Source organism: Solea solea, chromosome 5 (assembly GCF_958295425.1).
Source record: "Solea solea chromosome 5, fSolSol10.1, whole genome shotgun sequence".
NCBI lineage: Eukaryota > Metazoa > Chordata > Actinopteri > Pleuronectiformes > Soleidae > Solea > Solea solea.
In genome coordinates, this window is record NC_081138.1 from 535,001 (window position 1) to 542,770 (window position 7,770).

Sequence of the window (7,770 nt, forward strand, 5' to 3'; positions counted from 1 at the left end):
GTGTGTGTGAGAGAGAGAGAGAGAGATCTACTGATGCTGGACTTTGTCAAGGCTGAGATAGAAGCTGAGGAGCAAACAGATCAGAAGTGTCATCACTAACAGGATCTGGATCCAGAAGAATCGTGCGACTGTTTATTTCCTTTTTCTTTTTTCATGCAGTTGTAAATCAAACTTCTTTCCTCACCTGTTTGCTTTTTTATGCAAACAAACCAAAAATGACATTATTCTAACATTTTAGTTTGTGTAAATGTCTAAAAGTGGGAATAATCATGTCAAAGTTTCCGGTTTTTCTTTTTCTTTTCATGAGTCATAATTATCTACATATCGATAGGAAGGCTCCACACCCACGGGCCTCATGTCTGACGCTGTACAACAACACGTCAGTTACTGTGGAGGGAAATCAAGGATACATACACATGAATGGAAAATGGTGCAACAGCTTCATCATTTCACCCAAACTGAGAGAGAATCTGTGCGTTAGTCTCTTTTCAAATAACCCTGAGCAAGGAGCAGTGAGCTGGGACAAGTAAGAGCCTATTACACAGCACAGTGAATGTGGTTTCATATGTCAACATAGAATAAAGCATGTTAACTCACTCTATAGCAGGGGGAGGAGGAATAAAGAAACACTCACACAACTCTGCTGTCAGTGGACAGATAAAGACACAACCAGGAGTGTGTGTGTGTGTGTGTGTGTTCTCTGGGCACCAGTAGGTGGTCAGGTGGTCTTCTGTGCTCTCCATTTAAGCGTCTCACCACGCCACCAACCTCCCCAACGCCATTGTGCCGCGCAGAAGCTGCATGACTGATGTAACAAAAGAGGAGACGTTGATCTTCCAAGCTGTGCTCTCAGCACACTGTTGTATGGTGAAGGAAATGAGCTGATCCCTCCGAGCGGAGCGCAACTAAGCTTTGCCTGAAAAAAATAAAAAACTAATCCACAGCTACAGGAGGACAGAAAACTTGGGAACAAAAATAAATGTGTGTTCCAGGCCATGTAAGGTCCAAGTCCACTGTGGTAATAATCTTAATTAAGGACTAAAAAGACAAGTCTCAAGCTTTTACACACTCAAATAAACCAAATATTAACGGCTCAATCCTGTGTTTAGATAGAATATTGAAGTTGAGCTGAACAGACTTTACAGCATGTGTTCAGACAGGTGGGACTTCTCTACTTCATCTCACTTATCACAGCGTCATTCAATTGCTCTAATAAAGCAATCCAGCTGCATCAACATGTTACAGAACGTGTGAAATCTAAAACAGAGAACATCTATAGTGATCCCCGGACAGCTCTGTCTGCTGCACGGCCCAATAAATCATTTCACTCTGTAACCCAACGATTTAAGAGCTCACTATTTGTCACAATGTCAAGTGGCACCACGCTGGGCCAAGGTGTCATTTTCTTAAGGGTCCATTACTGTGAAAGTCCACTCTCCCAAATGGTAGAATCCCAGGCCCCATTTGGGGCGGCGGGTTGAAGCTGTGACAACATGAATCTGCTCTAAAGGCTGAGGCTTTTACACCTGTGTGTGACACAGGGGAGTTTCAGTGTGAGTGGGGGAGTCGGCCAGCTGTGCTCTCTTGTGGTCGCTCTGGGGACAGCCTGCAAAATGTCAGATGTTACAACTCAACAACACACAATTGTCCTGATTTAGCTTCACGTCCACAGATGGACAATCAAACTCCCTGAAATGAGGTCACATGATGAACACCACAGACTCATGGCATCTCTCGTTGTGTGAGATCCACGCTGCCATTCAGCACACGTCTGCTCAGCATCCTGCAGGCCGACACGTACAGCGGCGCTCCGGCGTCTCCAGGACGACGTCCTCTGTCCTCTGCCAGGGACACGTTCACCTGAGAGAAACAAGAGGACAAAGTTTCGGCTGTAGATTAAACAGATTTTAAAAATGGATTTAGTCAAATAAACTCACTGTAAAGCCTTAAATTCACTGTTAATCACAGTGATATTCACCCATACGTGTTGTATTTTTCACAAAGTTAAAACATCATTTACAAAATGTACACAATTCTCTTTTAAACAAGACCTGAAACCTTTAGATCATTAAAAAGATTTACAGACATAAATCAAGTCAGAAAGTGACACATTTTCCAATTTGCAACCAGCAGAGTCGCCCCCTGGTGGCTAACTGCTACTTCCATTTGACTTCCTATAGGTTTCAGGCGTTTATTTCCACACACAGTCGATAAACGGTGTAAAGAAGCACAAGCAGCCAGCGACTCTGTCAATGATTTTCTATGGTTTAGTTCTTGTTGTTTGTCGTGGTTCAGACGACGCTGGTTGTTTACATGTCACCTAAAGTGACTGTAGCATTATTTACAGGGGAAAAAAAAAAAATCTTTATTTATGACCCTGACAATGAAACAGGAATAGGTTCAAGCCCTTCTCCATCTGTTTGCAATCCCAGTGTAATGCTATCATCACCTGTTTCCATGGTCCCGCTCACATCTGGCTTACATTACACAAGAAAAAAAATATCACACAAGGTGCATTTTTTTTCTTTCCTGTCTGTGTGCGATACTTTAGTTTAGCACATCATTTCTGTAAGAAAAAGAAAGAAAATACAACAACAAATTAAGATCTGAGACAAGCAGAGAAAAAAAGACCCATTTTCCAGCAGTAACTTGCTTTAGATTTGAGTTTCAGACCCTGAGGGTCGAACCATAGGAAACACAGCGGTTTATTAAAATGTAAAGTTACTTTAGAGAGTTCAGCTCTCAAAGCTGCCAACGGATGACGGTAATTAAAGGAATCCACATGTAAATGAAGTCTAATATGAAGGTGAAGCTGCAGAACTCACCCCATAGATCTGATATTAAACACACGAGGGTTTTATGTGTTCACATATGTGTGGTTAAAGAGGGGGGGCAGCCTCATACAGTGTGTACGTCTCTGAGCTTCACAACAGTCTGGAATTTGTGTGTCTTCTCTGACTCTCATGGACACCAGCTGTGCAGCCTGTAGTCGTGAGGGATTTTTTAACACAGTTCTCCCATGTGCATTCAAGGAAGCAGTCATGTCATGCAATCGGGGCCATGTTATCATTGCGAGGATCCTGGAGAGTGATGTCAGAGGAAAAAGGAAACTCGCTAACTCCCAAACCAAAAGAGCAAAGGTTAGGCAGGTTGGCAGAGACCCAGACTGGCTTAAAGACTTTCCTTATTCTATTTCCTTTTTTGCTTCGCCCTTAAAAGCAAAGTCACTTTGCAGGAACAGGATGCTGCTTGCTTTGGCATATCTGGTTATTATGAGCTGTCATTTATCAGCACAGAGTAATAGTTGTCATTTTAGGGTTAAAGATAAGAGCTTGAGTAAATGGAACGTCCTGTGAGACGGCGCTCTCACTGATGGAATGCACCGTTGTAAATGGATGAAACAAAACCACTTCATTCTGCACATTAATGTGAGCATTTCATCATTTGCAATGAAAAATCAACGCGACCTAATCTATGAAATGAAAAGAGAAAAATGTGAACGTCGATCTTTAAAAATGTAAATGTCAGCCGTGAGAGAGTGAGTGAGATTAGAAGCTTTGATTTTTGGTCAGTTTTGCAGAATGAGTGTTTTCTGTATTGTAGAAACGAGAGAGCGATAAAAGCTCATTGAAAGAAAGAGACATTTGACTGTTTTTGAGTCTTGAGCTCTGACAGCAGCAGCAGCACGTGTTCACTCACACATGAACTCACTTATTTACTCTCCAACCAATAATGTTCAATATTCTGGTCGCAGTGATCGATACTGTGTGTCTTTATATTGGTTTATTTGTGGAAATGTTAATTATTGTTAATGAAATGAAACTGTGTCTCAGCTGTTTGGAAACTTGTTTGTCAAATGAAATATGAAATAAAAAGATAAGAGTTTTCCTGCAGTAAAGTGAACGTTTGCATGTGTAACATGCTGTAGATTGTGGTTCAGCGTTGACCGCGTGCTCACAGCAACAATAGTAGTGGAAAAGAATGCGAGCGCTCATTATGTACTTAGATGTTTTTTTCAGGCTGTGCAGACATTTGATAGCAGAGATTTTAATGACTCTGTGTTTCTTTGTTCATCCTCCACGAGGACTGGTGTGGGCAGTGAATGTTTTCCTCCTTCTCGACAGGATGCAGCCTGTCCTGGGATCACACACAAGTATCATCGGAGCAGACGTGTCTTGGCCGAGCCCGTGTCACGGCGTCCTCAGTGATGCCTTCTTGTGTTTCTCGTTTGTCGGCTCTGGAACACGCAGCTCACACACACACTCAGTGTTCACTTTATGAATCTGACCGTTTTACTAAAGTAATGAGATGAAGTGTCTCTTCTGATTGAGACTCTGTCTGATGACATCAGCGCTTATCTTTACCGTATAAATAATGATATTCATCCTGACTGAGGATTATTTTCAGTTGTGAAAGTCAGCGGTTCTTTACTTACAGTCTAACACACAGATCATGGTGATGCTTGTCTGATATGAAGCCAACTCAACTCCCTTATTTGGTTTGAACGTTCCACAGCTCGGTCTGCACACAGACGGAGATGTAGAAGGAAACAACTTTATCTGGATGGCGCTCTTGAGTTGGGTTTCTGTTGGACTGTAGGGAGGACGTCACACCAGGAAAGGTTTGATCAATGATATTTGCATACGTCGCTGCGACAAACCAGAATATTTAGAGGAACAGATGCTGAACTAGAGAAGGATATTAGATGTGTCCCTGACTATTCAACCTTTAGCTCTGCTATGAACACTGCTTCCCTGTGTCATCTAACCAGGCCTCTCAATTGTGTGTATTTAAATTGTCTTCATCAGTGTCTTCATCAAACAGAGTCTTCTGTGACAACTCAAATCTTTGTTTTCAAAAAGTGCTTCTAATCCAAACTAATGTACGTTCCCTTGTTCTTCTTCCATCCTTTGACTCATACACGGTCGTACAGACAGATGGAAACTATTTCACTCATAATTTGTGATTGTTTTTTCTGACATCACTCGCAGGCTTGTGGTTATTTTTGGAAAATCCCTGAACAAATTGACACCACGCCCAACTTTCAGCAACAGTTTACGATGATGTCAATGATGCTGTACGTTCACTATGGGACATATTTGCTTTTACACTGATGCAAGTGTCTTTCCTATAGAATGTGGAAGTGAAACCTGCCTTTGTGTCCGTATCATAGGCTCCGCCCTCCCCCTCTTTTGTGTTAAATAAAGCACGACTCAAACTCGCCGATAGACATGTCACGCATAGATTTTATGATGACATTCAAAGCCACAATGTCACCATCTCATTTAAGGCCTTAAGGTACAAATGAGTCATTTCATTCGTCTCAGAATGAGTTTTTACACCATGGAAAACCAATAGATCACTTTAGTCATTGTGTAAATCTCAACGGCTGAACCTAAGAAACTCAATGTGATGCTATCGATCAGATGGAGAGATTAGCATGCAAATGACCCTCATAGATCATCTTTCTGAGCATAGGGTAATGGCTGCTGAATGATACTTATCAAGCTCCGTAAGTGCTCCCTCCAATAATACATCATTCAGGTCATTTGTATTGGGATTGGAGAGTTGATGGATATGGGATTACCACTTAACCTTGGAGTCATTCCAAGACTCAGCTTAAATCTTCTAATACATTATCTGTCCCATAACAGCTTGACCAGTGTTTAATGCAAAAATGTGTTTTATGTGATGAATGAAACTGGAGGTTTGAGAGAGCGATTCATCACACACGGATAAAGTCATGACAGGAACATCCTTTTATTTTCACTGTGCACCTGAACTCTAACTGTCACCCTCACAGACAGACAGACAGACAGACAGACATGACACACGCCTCCTGCTAACAAAGAAAACTAAGATAACGTAATCCTCAGAAACAGAGTTGTTATGTGTTTAGTGTAATGTGACACTTCTAATAACATGATCACATGTTTGTTGAGAGTCGCTGGTCGATGTTGTGAGAAGCTCATTCCTTCTCTGAAAACGGTCAAACATGAGGAAGATTACACACATGTTTCATATTGTGAGTAAAAATGTCACTATTGTCTCCTAAAATGTATATTCCTACACAAATAATCAATCATTTCTGAAAATAACTTTATAGAGCGTACTTATCAATGTAGTCGTGTTATATTTTCTCCTGATGAAAAAACCAGTGTGTGTTTGAATGTTTTTTCTTCATCTGTTCCATGTAAAAACACATCAAATGTCCTCATAGAGTCATTAAAACACTCTTAACCTGATCTTCCTTATGAACATTCATCTGATTTCATTTGTTTAGTTGAGTGAAAAAAGTGCACACATACAATCTGGTTGCCATTGTAGCTGGCATGCTAACACGTGCTAATTAGCACTGGGCACAAAGAATGAACGATGTAGCGACAAGTTGACGAGTCATCATCAAAGTTGTGAAATTCCACCGTGTGGACGTCATAAATGTCTGAACTCAATTCAACAACTCACCAAATATTTAAGTAGTAAAAAAAAAACACATTAAAAGGAAAATGGTGTTTCTGAAGGAAAAAGTCGGCCATCATCAAAGTCCATGGACGTCCTCTGGGGAATGTAAAAAAGACTGAGAATTGTGTGTGTGTGTGTGTGTGTGTGTTACACACACCCTCATAGACACAACGCACTCCCTCGACCCTTAACCTAACTTTAACCATCACTAATAAGTTTCCTAACACTAACTCTAACCCTAAAACCAGGTCTAAACCCCCAAAAAGACCTTTAAAGAAGTCCGGAGCAGCCAAATTGTCCTCACTCATTCTGGTTTGTGCATTTTTGACTTCCATTCATTTGGACAAACTAAATAAAGTCTTATCCCTAACTTTAACCAAAATAAAGTTACTGCCAAAGTTTATTTGTGTCTTTGATGTGAGGGAACTTTTTAAAAACCTTCTCCTAATATTAACAAACTTTAAAAAAGCTTTTTTTGTTAATATCAATCCATCCTTTAAACTTTACCCAAATGATGTCACACGATGGTTTATATGTGTTAAATCATCTATAAATCCTCTTTTCATGCTGTTTTACTCATAAAAAGGATTTGATAACATAAAAAGACATGATAACATTAGAGAGTGATTTGTGCAGCCAAAATAAAGTCTTACCCATCACCTTAACCATAACCAGTTAATACCCAAGCCCTAACTTAACTTAACTTAACTTAACTTAACCACAGTTCACAAAGAGAGAGAGTAAAATAGAAAATAGAGAGTGAATGAAACCCTCGTCTGAAAACAGCAAATGTCCTCGAAGCGACAAATAAAATAGAGCCGAACACATCACACGTGTGAGAAAATATTATGTAGAGAACGGATAAGTGGGAAAATATGAACTGTAGCTATAAACACGGCTCATGAAGGATAAGAGTCTCTGTGGACTGAAGGGTGAACGTCCCAGTCAGTGTGTGGTCTGCTTCAAGGCTCATGTCCTTAACTGGGAGCTTATACTTGGACACACACACAGAAAATGAAGCTGTCCAGAGTTCTTATGAAGTAAATATAGATTAATGAAGGATTCTCTCTCACTGACGTCTGTGTCCTAATAACTCAGTTGCAGCATGAATGAAGGAGTTAAAGACGCTCAGTGTTGGAGCATGAACACATTAAAGACAAGAGCCAGAGTGCTTTTATTGCTAGTTGTGTCGCTAAAGGACTCATAAAAGGTCCGTGGGTGCATCCATGTGTGTCCATAGTGTGCGCTGACGTCCCCTGTTGTGTTAACAGAGTGCTGCAATAAGGAGATCACTTTTTCATCTTCTCT

The 7,770-nt window shown here is 40.7% G+C and overlaps 1 long non-coding RNA gene across 1 annotated transcript in view; it reads left to right on the forward strand.

Annotated features, from left to right (window-relative positions):
- LOC131459139 (uncharacterized) overlaps positions 1–6,745 on the forward strand; it is a 20,264-nt gene extending 13,519 nt beyond the window's left edge. Inside the window, exon 3 of the long non-coding RNA XR_009240205.1 lies at positions 4,125–6,745. This is a non-coding gene — a long non-coding RNA (uncharacterized LOC131459139). The remainder of the gene's footprint in view (positions 1–4,124) is intronic.
- The last annotated feature ends 1,025 nt before the right edge of the window (positions 6,746–7,770 follow it).